The following is a 21,119-nucleotide window of genomic DNA, read 5'->3' as shown; positions in this document are numbered from 1 at the left end:
CTGGCGTGCTTCCCTTGCTTCTATGTTGAAAACCCTTCCGCGGGCTTGGTTCAACTCCGGGCAATTCCTTTTGTAATGCCCAAGATCACCACAATTGAAACATCCGGGCCTCTGCCCGTTTCCACCATCGTTTCCAGCTTGATTGTTTCTCTGATTACAATTCATGGCGCCCGCTTGGTTTGCGTTATTGACCCGATTCCCATCACCCCCATTGTTTCCTTGTGGGCGGTTCCCAGTACCACCACGGTTATTTCTATTCCCAAATCCTCCTTGGCCTCCCCGGCCAGCGCTAGCCCAACAAGAATCCCTTGAATGGCCAGTCTTTCCACAAACTTCACATACTTTCAGCCCGCAACGACCAGAGTGATGTCTTTGGCATGAGTTACACTTGGGATGTGTACCCATATATCCCTCACCTTTCCTCCTACTACCAGCTGTATCCTGTGCTGGTGCGTTCTGCTCTCCTTTCTTAACCACCACCCCGGTGCCCTGCTTGAAGTTTGAAAACTTCCGCTTGTTACCTCCTGACGACTCCACATGAGTCTCCTTCTTCTTTGGGTCAACTTCATCAAACTTGTTCAAACGAATTGCCTCCTCGGTGAGAGCCACGCTCAAACCAATGGCTTCAGTGATAGTTGCAGGTTTGGAGGAGGTCACCATGCTTATGATTTGAGGAGCTAATCCCCAAATGAAGCGTTTAATTCTCTTGAACTCAGGAGTGACCATGTAGGGTACCACATGCGACAAGTCGTGGAATCTCTGAACGTACTCTGCTATCTTAGGACCTTCCATTTTTAAATGCCAGAACTCGGTCTCCAATCTCTGGATTTCAGCGCGGGAACAGTACTTTTTGCGCATGAGTTCCTTCAGTTCGGTCCAGGTCAGCGCGTAGGCAGCAGCTTCGCCAAGTGTCTGTACTTGCAAGTTCCACCAGGATAGGGCTCCATCCAAAAATAGCCCGGAGATATAGGTGACTTGCTGATCCAATGCGCATTTGCTCATGCGAAGAACATATTCTGTTTTCTCAGCCCAGCGGACAAAGGCGACAGCACCTCCTATGCCATCAAAGTTTACGGGCTTGCAGTCCAAGAACTGTTTGTAAGTGCACCCTGCACGTACATTATAACATATGATTGGCATTAGCACTCTTGCTAAGGGAATCCATTTAGGTCATGGTATGTCTTAATGACTTAGGGTTACCATGGGGTGGATTGTTGTTGTTGCCAGTGTTGCCAGAGTTGCTTCCACTCATTCCTCCTTGAGAGGCAGCATATTGAGCAATAGCAGCAGCAATGACTTGCTGTAGTTCGGCCTGAGTCGTAGGCATTTGCTGTTGTTGACGTCTCGGCGGCATCTTCTAAAGATGTGTTTACGTCGGTCAGGCCATAATATAACGTACGTATAATAATAGTAATAACACATAACATCTCATGTTATCAATATATCACAAATATGGATCACACAACATCCCATGTCATAAATATTATACACACAACATCCCATGTCATAAAAATATAAATAAGCAATCAAATGAATCAAATATGATGAGAATACTGCGATTGCTATATATCGAGACCACAGAATAAGTGTATCAGTACATCACTGTGTCATACAATCATCAATCAACTAGGGGCTACATCACCCCTGTCCAAAAACTATATCAAGTCAGTGTCAAATACAACAAGTATGTGTCAACAAAAGTCAGGATCATTATGTAGTCTCCAAAAATGCTGTGCAACCAAAAGCAATCGCGGTCCTCTCACCAACGTCTACACAAGCAGTACTGATGAGCTCTATACAGATGGCGGTGGAGGAGGGGGAAGGTAAGTGTAAAGCAAGCGACGTAACTGGAGCCAGTCCTCCTCCATAGCTCACTGAGTACGGATAACAGAAGCAACCTGCTGCTCTAGTGTAAAGAGGCGAGCAGCATAATCTGGGGGTAATGATCGACATGGCTGAAGAGGAGAGTGTGTCTGACCATGGCATGAACATGGTGGCAGCTGAGCTCTCTCAAGCTCCTGGAGACGATGCGTGTGTGACTCGTGCTGATAAAAGAAGGATATCAAAACATCCTCTATAGTGTGTCCCACATAAATGGATGGTAAGGATCAGTAGGTGGCATGACTGGTGGTGTCGACCAAAGCAAAGGCTCACTGGTGGGGTCAAACGGTGCCACATGAAACGGTGAAGTAGAGGGTGGAACGGATGACATCTGGGGCATGAAGGGGATAGACATCGGTACGTGCCCAAAAGGATGGGCTGAAGAACCCTCTCCAGGCCTCGCTGGAGGTACAATCGGAGGAACCTGAAAAGAAAAATCAACATGTCGTGTAACAGGGATCTGAGGGGGCAAAGGTGGAACATCCTCATCAGCAGGTATCCAACCGTGCTGTGCATGCTCATCCGGTGGATCCATGTGGTCTGCAAACAGTGCGTGCTCAGGCTCAAGTGGAACGGGATCAAATGGGGGAGCAACAACAGGATCAACTGGTGCAATGTGATCAACAGGATGGTCAACTGGTATATCAACAACAAAAGGTGGATCAACATGATCGGCAGCAATGACCTGATCACCCTCTAACAAGGGAACATCCACAGGAAGATCACCAACAGGTGGGTCAGCTATAATAGGCTCAACAGGGATGCCAGCATGTACGGGGTCCTGCTCGGGCATAGGATCTAGAGCGGCTGCCTGCTCAGGAGCCAAGGCAGGCTCATGGTCATCAAAAGCCATCTCGAAATCAAACTCGGGATCAATGGGATCAACTGGATCAGCGGGATCCTCCATGGGCTGGTCCATCGGGATAAACTCAATATCATGATCCGAGTCGAATCTCGAAGGAAAGATAGGATCAGAATCCTCTATGTCATCATGGTCAAACGCAAAGCTGGGAATAGGTGCAGCAGAGGATGCCTGGTCAGGATCCGAGTCGTGTGCAAAGTGCTGTGCGCTCACCTCGTGAGAAGGTGCGGATGCCACAGACTCAAAGGAGTCTGGGACCGGTGAATGTGCGGGTGAGTCCTCGGCAGGAGCATCAGCGATCATCAGAAGATCGCCAGCAGGAAGTAGGGCTGCGTCCGGGATCTCATCCTCGATAGGCTCATCCTCAAACAGATTGATATCGCCGTCAGCCTTGGCGTCAAGAAGTAAGTCATATGCTGGATAAACGGCTAAAGGTATAGGAGCCGGAATCACTACTAGAGGTAGGTACTCAGCAGGAGGGCCATCTGCAGGCTCATCAGCACCCTCGGGTAGTGCGAAGGGCTGGAAATCATCCTCGTCCGTGCTGGTAGAATCAGAAGTATGCACCTCGTGCTCGGAGGACGTGCGGTCATCAGATACGATAGGTCGGGGTCCAGTGGTGTCCGAATCACCCGTACCGGCAGAGTCCATGAGTCTGTAACATAGACACAAGTATGCACAAATAATCAGTCATACAATCAAATAATCACATAAGTCACCAAGTAAGATATCACATAATTCTCCTAGTCCCACTAGCCTCCTAGCCTCCCAGACTGCTCTTCCTAGTCCCACTAGCCAATTCTCCCAGCCTCCCAGACTGCTCTTCCTAGTCCCACTAGCCAATTCTCCCAGCCTCCCAGACTGACTCCCTAGTCCCACTAGCCAATTCTCCCAGCCTCCCAGACTGACTCCCTAGTCCCACTAGCCAATTCTCCCAGCCTCCCAGACTGACTCCCTAGTCCCACTAGACAACTACCTCGATCTATTAGATCGAGCCTCGGCCTCCCAGACCGAGCCTCAGCCTCCCAGACTGAGCCTAAAAATAATAAATAAAATGTGCTCAACATTTGTTTATAAAAACGTTTTGGATCTAGACTTAGGTGGTATGTAGTAAAAATGTTTTCGTGAGAGCCCTAGTGATCATAGTCTAGACTCGAGAAGGAATCCTAGTTCGCTATGATCAGAGCTCTGATACCAAGCTGTCACACCCTGGCTTTGCGGAAGCGTGGTTAATTTGGTGTGACTTCTTAATACCATAGCTTAATCATAACAAAGCTATATGAATTAAAACATGCAAGAATCATCCATTAAGTTTTAAAAACCAAATACAGTACCATTGTTTTAAAACGGGATCACGCCCTAACAACCATAACCTTGTTCAACAAACATTACAACTTAAACATAACATAAACACAGTTTAAGGACTGTGACTTGTCCAGGAAAGAGTCACATTCCCTAAACCCCGGATGACCTTGGAAACTAGTGCAGCGGGAAAACGTGCCATACCGTGCCAGATCTTTTAATTCCCTGAAATACATGTAAGTTGAAAAATCAACAATAATGTTGAGCGAGTTCATGTGTAAGTGAGTAAATAAACCTTTGTATTTATCAAAAATCCTGGTATGTAGCAAATAAGGAAAAAGAGATCACCAATGGTTTGCAAGGCCATTGATATGTGTGAAGTGCAAGTAGGAAGACTCAAACCTATCGGATTTTGCGTTTGGCACAAAGTCACCCCGAGGTCCGTTATGATGGGCCTGGGGCTGGGCTCGCTACACCCAGATAGATCTACCGCTACTGTCCCTCGGTCCTACAATGAGGATTAATGGCCTCAAGTTGCGCCTACCCACTCACATGATCTAAGTAGTAACCCTCCTTACGCTAACCATACCATGTGTAAAAGTACTCGTAATCATAGTAACATGTATTTCACCCCCGCAGTTTAGAAAACTGAAAACAGTTAAGAGAAAAGGGGGACATGAACTCACAGTCAGTGCGTCTCTACCAAGTACTCCGAATGTCAGCTGTGCGACGACCTACATGTACTAACTCTATTAGACGGATAGCCGTGCCTTAGCTTTATAGTTTAGGTTTTTGGGAAATAGTTAGACAACTATTTCGTGTTTATATTTTGCATGTACTTGGTAGTTAATCTCCTTCCCAAGGATGGGGGATTTAATACATGTACGTTCAATTTATAATATTAAGTCTCACTTAATATATTTTCGTTTCTAATTCCAAATATAAATATTTTTCTGAAAAATATTATATTTCCATTTCACATAATTTTTCCCCAAAAATAATACGTTGATAAAATATTCGTTCATAATCATTTCCGTATAATGCGTAAGTTACGTTTTAGTAATCGTGTGGTAATAATAATTACCGTTGTAACTTATATGTTTATCGTGAAAGCGTTCGTATTATTTTGGATTCGTCAACGTTTGCAAATATTATTTTTACTCTAAAAATAATATTTGTATATTTTCACAAAATAATCATAAACAGTGTTGTGAAAAATTATATTTACCAAATATATATTTTTCACGTTTAGTTTTGTGAAAATCCCACCTCCGAATATTTGTAAATAAAGTCATGGCGAAATATATTTTGAAAACATATCAAAAATAATTCTAACACTTGTAAATAATTCTAAGTGTTATGTTTTTAGAAAAATTTCGCCAGAGTTTCTCCTGTAACTGGAGGTGGCCACGCTTTCAAGCGTATCATTTTCTTTTACAAAAATCATTTCAACAACTTCTTGATTCAACCAAACAATTTCCGACACATCAAACTAGTCGACAAGTATGTAAATCGCATGATCACATGAACTTGTAGTTTTTCCGAAAGCTATAGTGTAGATCCCGTTATATTTTGTGGATCTTTGTATAAAATAGTTTAATCTCGTAAAAACCTCGTTTTTAGAATAAATCCATCTTTACAACTTCCCGTCATCTTTTACAAAGATCGTTATTTTGTCGAAACTTTTCATTTCACAAGTGTTTATATACTTGTGGTTTGTAAAAATCATGTTTGTTAGTGTGTTATCCGACTTTTAGAAAACATGATTTTCTCGACACTTGGTCCTTTGAAAATACCACTTGCAGATACGTAGATCCGCTAGTTTTAAACACTATTTTACAAGTAAAAATACTTTTACACAAGTTCATGTTTCTCGTGTGGTAGAGTTTCACCTTTTAACCCTTGTACCGTCCGAAACAAGCTTATGTCAAGATCCATGATCTTAACCAAACCGGGTTAAATGGTGATCCGAGCTACCACAACGTAGATCGGGCTTAAATATTCACAACTTTCAAATACTACAACTTTTACACAACTATTATGCTTTTAACCAACAAGATTCATGTTTTTTTAGTAGACTTTAAAGCTTCAAAATGCAAGTTTCCGAGTTTTAACCGTTACAAATCTTATTAACCACCTTAGATTAGTTCGAGAGAGTGTTTTAAGTGTTATACCTCTAGCTCGAGGCTAGGGAAGAATCTATGCGAAGAAGTGGTGGATAAAAGCAAGATAACGAGGTCCTTCGCCTTCCGTTAGCTCCAAGACTCCTTATGCGTGACCCTTGAAGCTTGTATAACCTTGGAATGAGAGGATGGAACTCGAAAACGGATGTAGAAGGGGAGGGGGGTTCGGCCGAGAGGTTCGGCCGAGAGTTGTGGGGAGCAAGAGGGAGTGAGTTTGTGGTGAAGTGTGGAATGATTAATCTTGTGTGCTAACCTAGGTTACTTATAGACAATTACAAGTTCTTGATCCATTGGATCATATGTAGGTTAGATATCCAACATCTCTAATTATAATAATCAAATTTGTACCATGGGTGTCCCCTCTTAGTTGGGACGGTTAGGATGGGGGGGGGGGGGTTTCCTAGTTCAATTCCAACTAGATGTTAAGTATTAGTTAGGTTAAACCAAGTTAGTTTTAGGGGTTAACTTGGTTAGTGGTGTGATGTGCTATAATGCGGGTGTTAGGGTATTCAGGGACCCTAACTGGCTCAGAAAAAGACCAATATTGTTAATGTCAATATTTTTATGTTCCGGGTAAAGTCCGGTTGTTCGGTTGGATGGTAATCCGTTAAAGTGCTTAAATAAGCTTTTAAGTGTCGTAAATAACATTTTTAGTGACACAACTTATTCTCCAAAGTGTCAGGAATATTTTCCTCATGTTTTGGCACTTTATTAGTTAGCCAGAAGCTGGTATGTAAATTAAAGTGCTGTGTCTTGTGCTTAGAGTACGTTTTAGGCACATCCAGTCATTATATCTTATTCCTAGAGACGCAGTTCTACAACCCTTGTATCCCTACACTCACTATGGGTGTAGTAAAATATTTCTGGCTCATACAGGCCTTAGAGGCAGTGTCTGCCTGATGCTGGCTTTATCAGCATGTTCAATAGGTTATCCGTTCTAATGCTACTGTGCTTTTGTGCATCATGTTTGTCACTAAGGTTCAGCATGTAAAATAATGTAGTGACGGTATGTAAAGTATGATGCAGATATGTTCAAGTAATAAAGTCAAGTAGCAGTTCATCAGCAATTTCAGTTAAGCACAGTAATCAGGCAGTAATTGATAATTAATTAAATCGTACGGATACCTGGTTTAGTGAGGGTTGTCACAATGTTAACGGTTTTTTACGTTAACGTTTTTTTCGTTTTAGTAAAAAAAATTACGTTTTTTACGTTTACCTAAAACTTTTTACGTTTTACGTTAAAAAAGTTTACGGTTGACGTAAAAAAGTTTACGGTTTAATTTTTTTTTTTTACAAAAACTTTTTTACGCAAAAACGAACGCACCCAGAAGTCTCAAACTCGGTGAAGCGTCTCAGATATATTGTTATCATCATCGACGCCTAGATTTAAAAAAAAAAAAAAAAAAAACCCCAACAAACAAAAATCAAAAGAACGAGTGGATTCTAGAAAAAAAACAAAGTTTTGGCTCAGATTTTCCGATAATCAGAGGCTGCAAAAATGGGGTTGCAGGTTCAAAAACCTACCCTCAGCGTCCTTGCCGCGCCATTGTCAGTTTTTTTTTACATCATCATTGCCGATTCAAATGAGGCCCCATATTCAACTGATTTAAACATTCAAAAAGGGCCTAGAACATCATTCAAACATATATCAAACCCAGATTCAACATTCAAACAGATTCAACATGAAACCCAGATTCAACATGAAACCCAGATTCAACATCAAACCCATATTCAAACATCAAACCCATTTTCAAACCCAAATTCAACATCAAACCCATATTCAACCCCAGATTCAACATCAAACCCAGATTCAAAATAACTAGCATCATCAAAAACATCCACAAGAAAATACAATTTCTAGAGAGAGAAACCCATAAGAAATCAACACCCAACAAACAAAAATCAAGAACAGTATAGCTCAACACCCACCGTTTCTAGAACATAATAAATCAAAACCCACCAAACAAAATCAACAAAATAAATCAAAAAAACCAGCATCATCAAAAACACCCACAAAGAAATCACCATTTCTAGAGAGAGAGACCCACAATAAATCAACACCTACCATTTTTGGAGAGAGAAACCCACAAGAAATCAAACACCCACCAAACAAAATCAAGAACAGAAACCACTACCATCGCCAAGGGGTCCGCCACCAAACCCAACGCAACCACCACCAAACACCGGTTGCAAAAGGGGGCGGCGGGAGGAGATGGAGGCCGGAGATGGCGGTGACCACTTCGAAGAGAGGAGAGAGAACCGTCAGCCCTTGTTTTTGCATCATGCCGGAAAACCCCCTCGAGCCTCAGCCGCGCACCATTGCCGGAAAAATCAAGGGTTTCAGGGGTGTTTGATGTTGTCTGGGAAGCAAGAAGGAGGCCGGTGAGGCTCCGGCTCCTCCCATGAGTGTTTGATCAAGGGTTTCAGGGTGTGTTTCATGTCGCCGGAGAAATGGGGAGCGCCGGTGTGGGTGTCTCTCACCGATGAAGATGATGATCAGAGAGTTTTGCTTAAGTTAGAGAGAGAAAGAGATCTGTGGGTTTTATTAGATGAGAGAGGTGAGAGGATTAAAAAGCTGGTTATAATAAATGTGACAGAGAGAGAGAATTGACGTATAGAGAAAATGACCAAATTAGCCCTTTTGTTGGCTGAATATGATTGGTGGAGAGTGATTCTCACGTTTCTTACAACTGGGGGTGGTTTTCATTTTAGCGGCTCCATATATATATATATATATATATATATATATATATATATATATATATATATATATTATAGATTTTAAAGATTAAAAGCCCAAAAAATATACTAGCCCAACTTAATAGTTAATACCAAAATCTAACCCTAAATCCCTAATTCCTAAAACAACCACATAGTCATAAACTGATTGTTCGAATGTTCCATTTGCATATCGCCGTTGCCACACACCAAAATCTAACCCTAAATTCCTAATTCCTAAAACAATGTCATAATCTGATTGTTCGATCTCATCTGGATATCGCCGCTGCCAGCCTGCCACACAATCGCATATCACATATCGTGATTTTAGTTATGTATTGCTTTTGTTAGTAAGGTGTTGGACATGTTTTAATTAAATTAGGATTTGTTTTTGTTGAACGCAGCCTTATAATTCAATCGAGCGAAAACGATCCGCTCGATTTTAGTTAGGATTTGAGAAAAACCGAGCGAAAACGAGCCGCTCGATTCAAATTCAATCCGAGCATAAGCATCACTTTTGTGCTCGGTTTTGCAAATTCGATCCGATCGGATCGGATCAGTTGTAACTCAATCCGAGCATGAGCAGACCCTCGATCGATCCGGATCGGCTCATGAACACCCCTAGGTGAAATTGGTTATTTTTTAAATTGTTACCGTTTAATTTTAACAGTTAAATTAACTTCATCAGATACCCAAGATTGCTACGACATTTTTATATACATAGATGCAAAAACGAAAAAGATATATGCTTATGCCCCTTTTTTTAGCATCTACAATTAAAAGTTTAGAACGTAATTTTCTTTGAAAGACAAAACTTTAAAACGTATGGTTGATGTTTGAAAGTTAGTTAGGATATGAGGTAATATTTAATTAGTCTACTAAACCCACTACACTACCCAGCTCATACTAGATTGCTTTATCCTTTATTTTATTATATTTTGATTCATAATTACTAAATCGAGAAAATTCTACCCTTTTGAATTTAGCATATATCTTAGTACATAATATTAAATTTATTTCTGGTAGATTAATCAATTTATTAAGCTAGCAACTACTCAAATACATAATTTAAAATTAATTTCTGGTGTATTAATTAATTTATTATTAAGTTAGCGACTACTCAAACAAAATTAAATATGACGAAAACTGAGACCACTATTTTTTTAGTAATACATAAGTATTTCAATAACCAAAAGAGTAAATTAGAATTTAAAAGTTTATGAAAAGGGTGTTACATTACTTTTTCTGATTGTTGAAACAACTTTTAGTGTTATTTTAATTCATGGTATATTCAATGCCTTTTTGGTTAAGGTTTTATGCACAAGTATAATTTTTTTTGTAATTGTTGAAGAACAAATATAATTATTATGATAAAATAAGTGCTTTTTTCTGCAAAATCATTATAGGATTTAATAAAAAAGAGCTTTATACAGGGTCGTTAATTGTCAACCGAAAATAATTATACAATGATAGTTAAAATAACAAGTAAATATGCTTATACTGGTGACATTTGTTTACAATACTCTACCTTTACTAACGAACAATTTTGATGATGTTATTCATAATGGAAAAACACTAGTGATAAATAAGCCTTTATTTAGTAAGTTGTGAATTGTTTTTGTTATCAACTTTTTCTGTTAAATGAACGGTCAGAATTAAAGAAAATATTTATTTTATCCCTAGTCAAGGAAATTGATAAATGTACAATAACAAATACTTTAATACGAATAATAATTCTCATCATAAACATTTTAATTAAAAATTTTGACACAACATAGTAATTTGGTGTACTCAAAGAGATGACCTCACAAACCTGAATTAAGCATTGTGTTTAATCTTTCATGAAAAATTAGAAAAGTATGTGATAGATCATAGACGAAACAAAGTATGATTCCAAACTATAGAGAGTTAACTCTCATGAAATGAAACAAAGTATGAAGGGCTATGGTACTAAAAACTACGCAAGTCATGCGTGCGTAGGACCATACCATATTTAGTCACAACAACACTCAACTTGTTCCAAGGTTTCTGTGCGGGAGGCACCCGTGTAAGCGTAAATCGTAACCATGACAGGCTCACAAAAGTACAAGTGGTAGCAGCATTTAGCTAATCCAGCGCGCCAGGCTCTGCCCAAACAATTCCCATGACGAACAATCGTGCAGGGGACAAACAATCATTTTTTTTTGCAGATTAGCTCTCAAGACGTCATTAATCATTGATCTATTGAGACTATCATCTTAAGTTCTATCACCTACGAATTAGAATCAGTGTTTCTTCAAAGTGTCGACGTAGTTATTCTCTCTATTTTCGCTTCCTTACTCTATATTTTCATCCATCATAAATGAACCAAAATGCAATTTAATATAAGACTTTTTAGTCCTACTTCTGTAATGTAAAAGTAGTGGTGACAAATTTCCTACTAACTTAGAATGGTACTTAAAGTAAGTCTATACTAGGAATTAGTCCTTAGTATATAAGTACATCAAAGTCTTGAGTATATTGATCACAAAGGTCACGTTTGTGAGTCAGATGTTATTTCTAATGACCGTAACACATGGTCAGGTGTTTGACAAAATGAATGGTCAGATGTTGTAGAGTTAAAGTCAGAGAAACAATCTATTGACCAAGTAATTATTCATCATTACTTTCATTTGGACTCTAAATCCTAACATTATTTAATAATGTTTGAAGACGTGGTGGAGGAATTTTAGAGCTTAGTGTTGTATTTAAAAGATAATATTCAATAACAAAGTTTGCAAATATTTATCTTTATCAAAATGGGTAAGTGAAGTTGTTGCTTTGAGTAATGTCTTTAGCTTGAGTGATACCGCAACTTGAGTGAAGCATAACATTGAGTATATCTTACTTTGTCTCCAGTAGTTAAAAGGTTAAGCGAGAGATAGATAGACCAACTTGAGTGAAGCATAACATTGGTGATGGTAGATGGTAGTGGGTGGTGGACGAAGGTGGTGAACTGTGGTGGTGGTGGTGGCGGTGATGGACGGTGGTGGTGGGTGGTGGTGTTTAACCCTCTGCAAACCTGAGAAGATCTTAAAAGTGGTTAGGCCAAGTCTGCACCAAGAAGAGCTTGCGCAGACGTTTTTTAATGAAACGTCTTCGGAAAAACAAACAGTCTGCACGTGGTCTGCACGACGCAGACAGAAGAGCCTGCGCAAAGCTTTTTAGAAAAAAAAAAAACAAACACCTATGTAATCATGTATGGTTGCTAATTGGTAGGTTTTAACAAAAATTGTATACATACAATTTTGGAAAAAATAAAAAGCTTCTTTACTGATGGAATTTACTTGATATGCATCATCTTACAACTTCTTCAAAACTTATATTCAGTTTAAAAAAAAGTAAATTACTTTTTAAGTTCTTATGTTTCTGTGGGTTTAACTATATGAGTTCAAAATTAAAATGTTTAACGTCTGAATCTCTAGACGTTTTTTTATAACTTTTTGAGTCCAATTTTTAACGTTTTGAGTCCAATTTTTTTAACAAAATTGGACTCAAAATGTTACAAAATGAGCGGTTAGGGACTCAGTGCGTTAAACTTTTTTATTTTAGACTCAAGTAGTTAAAATCACTTAAACACAAGGACTCAAAAAGTAATTTACTCACAAAAAAATTAAGAAATTAAAAATAACATAGTATCACCATTTCCACTAGGTAGGGTGTAAGATTCTGAAAAGACACGAATCTAACAAGAAATTCACGAGTTTGGGTTAAGAGTAAAGTATATATGGGTCCGATTTTATTTTGGGTCAAACCCACAAACATTTTTAGCAAGACGGTTGACCGGTTTATTTTTTATCTTCTTTTTAAATGTTGTTTTTAGTTCATTTTTAGGTTTTTGTGTTAGAATTAAAAGTTCAAAGAAAATTTGACATCAAGATTTATAATTCTAACATAATTGTTTAATACACATTAATATTTTACTTCATAAGTTTTTTAATTTTAAAGCATCAAAATGTGAAAAAAAAATGCATTAAACTGATCGTACTCTAGTCAACTCGCAAATATCATGAAATGTTCGGGTTAATATGTCTGACACAAATTTTGATTCGGTAAGGTTTATAATCTTAATCACAGGGGAGACGGTGAATCTATAGAAAGTTAGTTAACTAGTTTTGCACTATTTGTGTTTATATTAATACAATAATAATTATATGATTTGTATACCTCTAAAACGAATTGGGCCTAATATTATATGAGGTACTTCACATTTTTTCCTATATAAACTATTTCAATGCGAACTATCGTATAAAACTTTCACAATCAATTTCTTTATTTGAATATTTTTCAAGTTAGGGGATACGGGACACTATGCGGGGAGGCAAGTGGTGACCCCATTTCTCGAGCGGGAACACCGCCGTTAACCCCGCGGTGAGTGAATTCGGTGACCAAGATCGGGGTGTAGTTACCGCATGAGAGAGAGGAGAGAGAGAGAGGGGGTGATTGGTTGTTAATGTGGGTCCACTATTTTTCCACCAATCATATTTTTTTTCTTCTTTTTTTATAAAAAAAATAATTGTGTGAGTGGAGTGATGCCAACGTTTGAGTGCAAAATGAGGACTTAAGAGGGGAGTTGACGTGACACGTGCTGATTGGGTGTGTGTAAGAGAGGGGACTCCCCTAAGAGAGGGGACTCCCCTAAGAGAGGAGTGCCCCTCTCACCCTTATACTCTTAGCTAATTTCTTTTTTATCCTCACAATCTATACTATATAATAAAAGAAACCACTTTGAGGACACTTGTCATCATATTAGGCCATGTTTTACAGATAATTATTATTTTATTTTAATCTCTTCTAATTAATTATAAATATTTCTCCTATTAAATATTATTTAGTTTAATTATTACTTTTATATTTATCTATTTACTTCAAATTCAAACTTAGTTATCTAATTTGATATTAGAGTAAATTACGATTTTGGCCCCTGTGCTTATATCACTTTACCCTTTTAGCCCAAAAAGGATTTTTTTACATCTGAGCCCTTAACGTTTTTTTTCTAACCCTTTTGGCCCCTAAAAGTAAATGGATGGGGATAAAACAAATTATTTATCACGAAAACCAAACTTTGTATTAATATTTGAAATATTTTTATTTCCATTACTAAAGAAAATTATTATATCAGTTTTATTACATAATTTATAAATCAATTTGTCGGAATTGGTACCAACATTTTATCACTCAAATAGATGCTAATTTGCTTCTTGAATAACATATATTCTTTTCAAGAACCATCTTCCCAATCACTATATCCATCGCGTATCGAGTATTATCCATTAGTATATTGAAAGATATGACTAATTTATTATTGGTATATAAAATTAGATTTATTAAACCCGTGTAATACATGCGGTTTTTTAAAGATATACATTTTTTTATTATTTACTATACAAAATTACATTTATTCGACCCGTGTAATACATGAGGTTTTTAAGATATAACCTTTTATTGTTTGATATAAAATTATATTTATTCAATTCGTACAATACACGGGGCGTTTTTAAGGATATATATTTTTTTATTATTTAGTATAGAAAATTACATTTATTCAACCCCTGTAACACACATATTTTAAAGATGTAACTTTTTTATTATTTGGTATATAAAATTACATTTATTCAACTCGTGTAATAAATGAGGTTTTTTAAGGATTTATTATTTTATTATTTGGTAAACAATATTATATTTATTCAACCCGTGTAATACACGTGATTTTAAAGATATAACTTTTTTATATGGTATATAAAATTATATTTATTCAACCCGTACAATATGGTTCTTATAGATATAACTTTTTATTATTTAATATATAAAATTATATTTATTCAACCCGTACGATAAATGAGGTTTTTAAAGATATATTGTTTTATTATTTAGTATATAAAATTCATTTATTCGACCCGTATAATACACGGGGTTAAAACCTAGTTATTAATATATAATAATTGCAAGTGTTAGAAAAATAGAATATATTTCGAAACTTGGATCAGTAAAAAAAATCTTTGTAACTGGTAAAAATAGTTCATTTAGTGTTTTAAAGTAGAACCAGGATGCACAATTTACTGAGTTATGTTAAGAACCAAATGTAAAACAAATGAGCGTTTAGTCAAGAAACAAAAACAAGTTAACAAATGTTCTAGAACCAGTGTTGTAAGAATTGGTAGGCGCTAGTCGGTCGGTGAGGTACCTACTAGCGATTAATCGTGATTAATAAGAATTAATCGGATTGGGATTTTTATATTTAATTTTTAGTTTTATATTGTAAAAGTCCCGCCTAGGCTCCGAGTACTCCCCGAGTACTCGCTACAAGGTAGGCTGCCGAGGCACGAGTACTGGTCTCGCAGGCCAATTACTCCCCAAGTAATTTCCGCCTAAGCCGAGTACTTCCCGAGTACTCCCGAATCCGACTAGGGAGCGCCTAGCGACTTTTGCAACTATTTATGCACTCACATTTTTATATGTATTTTTTAATTAGAAATGTTTTAACCCCTTGTTGACCCATTTGTTTAAGTAATTTGAGAGAAATTATAAGGTTTGGTCGAAATTTGGCCGGATTTGGCAAGAATTTGACCAGAATAGGATCACCGTTGACCGCCTAGCGATTAATCGACCATTATTCGATGAACCTTCGATTAGTGATTAATCGGCAACTTAGTAGAGAACCTATACGAGAATTTTACAACCATGTCTAGAACTTATACAAATGGTTTAATTTATCTTCTCCCTCTCACTCACACTTTTGACTTTCTATGTATACCTGTGAATGTGATTTTGTTCATTATGTGTAGAGTTAATTACATAGTTAGTCCTTGTGATTTGTGAAAATAACATACTTAGGTACTAATAGTTTAAAATCATCTTCTAGTGTATTAACTTTTCATTTTGTAATGTTTGGAGGTATTAACTTCTAGGGTATTAACATAGTTAGTCCCTATGGTTTGCACAAAATAACATATTTAGGTACTAATAGAATGTGATCTTAAACCTACAAATAACGCTAATATCTCCAAACGTTACAAAATGAAAAGTTAATACCCTAAAATGTGATTTTAAACTATTAGTACCTAAGTATGTTACTGTATGCAAACCACAAGGACTAACTATGTAATTAACTCTTATGTGTGTATATATCACTGTAAATCATTTGAAATTTAACTAAACAGATGATGCATCTACAAGTGTTAATTATCCGAATTATTTATTTCTTAACATATTAGCGGTTCTTAATTTAATATATCTATATTACTAGTTTATAACCCTGTGTTATACACGGGTTGCTTAAATTTAATTTTATATAATAAGCAATATAGTTATATCTTTAAAATACTCCGTATATTGCACGAGTTAAATAAATATAATGTAATCGATTAACACATACGGTCGTCAATATATGTATTTAAAAGATATATTTTATGTACTATTTACTTATTAAAATTTTAATTTGTTTTATATTTATTATTAGATTAGAAACATGTGTATTACATGTGATAGAACCAATAAAATATTAAATGCATATTAATAAGCAAAAAATAAATAAATAGTAAATAAATAAGAGAGATCCATGAAGTTTATGATTTAATATAATTTTCTTATTTATGTATCCTATTAAATATGAACTAATATTAGTATTAAAAAAATAATTTAACTAAATCTAATTTAAATGAGAATAAAAATTTATATATTTGTTTGATTCTACAAAGAAAAAAAAAAGAAAACTTTTTCTATCTCCTACAGAAAAGAAAAAAAAATACAAATTATATATTATTATTAATTTAAAGTTTGATAAAAAAAAGTTATTATCCTTATCTAAATTAGATTTAGTTAGGAAAAATAATTTGAAAAATAAGATAAAGATATTATTAATTCAAAGTTTATAGAAAAGTTATTATCCTTATCTAAATTATATTTAATTAAATTATTGTTTAATAGAAAAAAGAAATTGTAAAATAAAATTAGGAGACACCATAGATTGACACGTGTTAAAAAAAATTATTTATTAGTATAGAAAGATGTGACTCCATTTGTGTGTGTATATATAGAGATAGTTTTACTAAGTTGAAAGAATAAAAAGAAGTGAACAAATCCTAGTAATAGGATTCAATGGGTCGCAAAGCCCTCTCACCTTCGTCTTTTGGCCCACAAAGTTTACAATACCTGCGGCCCGTATGCTACACCTGAAGCCCACACGAGTTGGATCTTTGAAAGCTTCCAAACCTTTGTGGCTTGGCTCCTTAAGTAGAGGTGTACAAAAAATCCGCATCCGAAACCGATCCGAAAAATAATATGAAACTGATCCGACGGAGAAACCGGATTTTTTGAAACCGGATACAATCCGATAAAATCCGCCGGATCCAATCCGATTTGTAAATTTTTTAGCACACCGGATTATTTCCGGATAATCTCTAACCGGACCCGAACTGGTTTTTTAGGATCGGATAAAATCCGGATTTTCCCGTTTTGCACTAAATCCCACAGCCACATTAATAAAGACATATAGCTTTTTAATTTTTGGCTCTTTATTAAATCCCAATAACCCATGGATTTTTTATACTAGCTTCTTTCATATAGTTTACCTGTTAAGAGCCTAATAGGCAACAACTATATATCTTCCTTAAATAATTTTTGACCGTTTGTTCTTTTTGTATTTTTTTTTTTTTGTCAATAGCTATATAGTTCCCTAAAATATTTTATGAGCGTTTGTTATTTTATGCTTTTGATCGGGTCAATTAAATCCCAAGATCCCATTGAATTTTCTAATTTTTTTATTTACAATTCTAGCCTCTTATAATAAATAGCTTAGAGTTATAAGTTCAAACACAAAATCTTTCTAGCTCTCAAAGCAAGCAAAAAAAAAAAAAAAAAAAAAAAAACGTTCATAAAACACACAAACAAGCTTGATCTCACAATCTTTCATTCTCTTTTTACTCATGGCAACTGATAGCACTCAAGCTTTCGTTGGTTGTGGTTCCACAAGCGAGCTAACTGTGGTGAGGATTATACCAACAACGAGGAACCAAGATATATGGTCAAAGTTTGATTTATGTGAAATGTCGAACGGGTCACAAAAGGCTCGATGCAAAAATCGTGGTAAGAATATAGGTGCTACGGGAAATTCGACTTTAAGAAATCATATCCAGAAGCATTGTAGGGCGTTGAGAATCAATCCGGCTCAAAATCAAGCTCAAATGTCAAACGAGGGAGGTGTTTGGAACTTTAAAGCCGAGATGGTTCGTGATAAGATGGCACAATTCGTCATTCAAGAGGGATTTCCGTTTGTTCACTTCGATAACCCACGCTTGACAAAGATGATCCAAGAAACACTCCAACCGCGTTACGCTCTTGTAAGTCGTTCTACTTTAAGACGCGATGGTATAAAAATGTGGAAAAAGCTAAAAGACATTTAACTTAAAGTTTTGAAAATTTAAAGACCGGTGTTTACTTACCACCGATGTTTGGTAGGCTCCACATGGTTTACCGGACATATCTTTGTGTTACCGCACATTGGGTTCAACCCGAGACGTGGCAAATGATGAAGCGTATGATTGTGTTTGATTTATTTGGATATCCACATACCGGTGAAAACTTATTTTATATCTTAGATAGTGTAGTACAAACTTTAAATTACAAGATAAACTATTTTCAATATCTTTTGATAACGCCTCAAATAACACAAATGCGGTTCAACAGTTTTGTGACGGAGTGTTTTTCCATAGTCGATGTGTTGCACACATCATCAACTTGATGGTGCAAGACGGACTAAACGTCCAAGGAATAAAAGACGTAAAAGAAAATTTTAAAGTGATGTTACGTGAAGTTTTTAGTACAAGTAAAAAAAGATGTACACAATATAGAAAATTATGTAAACAAACGAATTCCACCTTGAAGGGGTATGGTCCCAAAAAGTCGCGCAAACCTTCCTACAGGTAGCGCGCGGGACCATACTCCTTAATCATCAAGATGTTCAATCACAGCCTCGCGCGGGATACTTCAGCATTGATTGACCTCGCGCGGGGTCTAAACAAGAAAGAACATTCACCTCAGCATTTAACTTTCTGAATAAGAGTCTTCAACAACTAATCCTGCGCGGGCTAATTACGTGCTCAGTAAGGGTCGCGTAGGGCTTGTAGCGCAGGACCACTTCAGAAGGTACAAAAGGTACAGGTGGCAGATAAAAAGAGCCAATCCACGTCCTTCAGGCTCTGCGCAATCGTGCTCCACGATTGTCTGACGAATAGGAGACAAAAAGTACTCAAGGACGCTTACGTGGCACCAATCACCGGGCAGAGACATCTGTCCCACGATCTCCACTTACCTGCTGGTGGCAGAAGGACAACGAGGCCGACAACAGTGACACGTGGCTCTAATCGTGGTGTGCCGGCACCGGAAAGCTTCTCGAAGCCACTAACGGTCGACACCAGTGAGACAAGGAGCATACCTGCTACGTTGTCGTCTTCCGGCTCAAGGCCCATCAGCCCACATCCTCTACACCGCTCCGGCTATAAATAGGGACCATAGCTCACAGGTTAAACCATTCTATTCCCTCTACTCTCACTCTTAACTCACTTTAATCTCCTCAAAGCAGATACTTATTCTCACGCCGGAGTCTGGTTAAGAGGGAAACCCCATATTCCCCTCTTAACGAGCTAACGGTGTTTCTGTTTTGCATGATAAACCCGTCATTAAGGAGCTCAGGAAACCAAAAAAGATTAACCCTTATGGTTGAAACATAAACCAAACTAATTAACATTAAAATTAGTTACGTGTTTCTTCATTGGCGCCCATCGGTTTTTTGCAAATCGCTTTCATCTTCTTTTTTCTGAGTTTTCGTTGTTTTTTCCTTTGATCATGGCTGGTCAAGGAATCGTTCCTGATTTTGGCTTTGGAACAAACTCTAATGCAGTGTTGGGGGAGGACAATCAAAACGTCCAAGCCCAACAGATAGAAGAAATAGGCGAAATCGAAGTAGTCAACACCATGGGACCCCGCGCGAGCATCACTCGCATTACCCAGACGGTGACCCCGGGAAACAACGGTGCTGGACCCTCGAATCAAGCTCCACCACAGAACATTTTGGCGCTACTAGGGCTACCCGAGGGCGAAACTCCAGCCTCGTGGTACGCCAAGCAAATTGCTACAATCAATGCGGCGTATCAATCTTTGAGCGCACAGCAAGCAGTGTTAACGGCAGAACCATCCTTGGTTACACCTCAGGGCCAGAGTAAGGGTGCACGCCAGATACCCCCACAGCAAAATATCCAAGGAAGGGCTAACAGACCTCCCCCCGCGAGAAGGCTGAGCGTGCATGACACGCGCGACACACGGGGAGAGACAGAAAGCTACTATAACTACCCGTCACACGTCCAAAGAGGTCCAGTTCACAGCCGGCTCACGCCACGCAACATGAACAACGAATGGGACGATACTGACCCAAATGATCCAACATGGCAAGACGATGAAGGTTCTTCAGTCTTCAACCGTTTACAAAAGAACCATGAATACTACAGGCCAAGACAACATGTTGGGTATAGTGAAGAGGCAGAGCGAGACTTTCGCCTCGCCTATCGACCAGCTGAAGCTGCAGAGCATTCAAAATTTATCCCAAAGATCGCGCTGGCGCCGCTATCAAAAGAAAAATTACCTCCGACAGTTGGAAAGTTTAATGGGTTGACTGACCCTGATGATCACGTTAGAGTTTTCACAAGTGTTGGTTGCATGGGAGGATGGAATATGCCCATGTGGTATCATTTGTTTATTCAAACCTTTACAGGGGCTGCTCGTGCTTGGTTCGACAGCCTCCCTCCGGGAAAGATCAAATCATGGGTCGATTTCAGAACACAGTTTGTGAATCATTTCAGTCAACAAAGACGTTACCAGTGAGACACAACCGAGGTAACAGACATTTGGCGCAGAGAGAATGAAGGTTTAGAAGATTTCATCACCCGCTTCAACAAAGAATGTCTGGAAATTGGTGGTGTAAGCGAGCAACTCATGCACGCTCAATTCAAGAAAGCCATTCGCTGTGATAGCCTCATCAGGACTATCACAGGAAAAGATGGAATGCCCAAAGAGTGGGACAAGCTCATGGAAGCCGCGAAGATAGTCGCGCAGATTGAAGAATCACTAGCTGGTAACAAGAACTCTTATACGGAGGATCGATT

Source organism: Helianthus annuus, chromosome 12 (assembly GCF_002127325.2).
Source record: "Helianthus annuus cultivar XRQ/B chromosome 12, HanXRQr2.0-SUNRISE, whole genome shotgun sequence".
In the NCBI taxonomy this organism is placed as follows: Eukaryota; Viridiplantae; Streptophyta; class Magnoliopsida; order Asterales; family Asteraceae; genus Helianthus; species Helianthus annuus.
The sequence above is the reverse complement of the archived record's forward strand: the minus strand, read 5'-3'. Positions refer to the sequence as shown.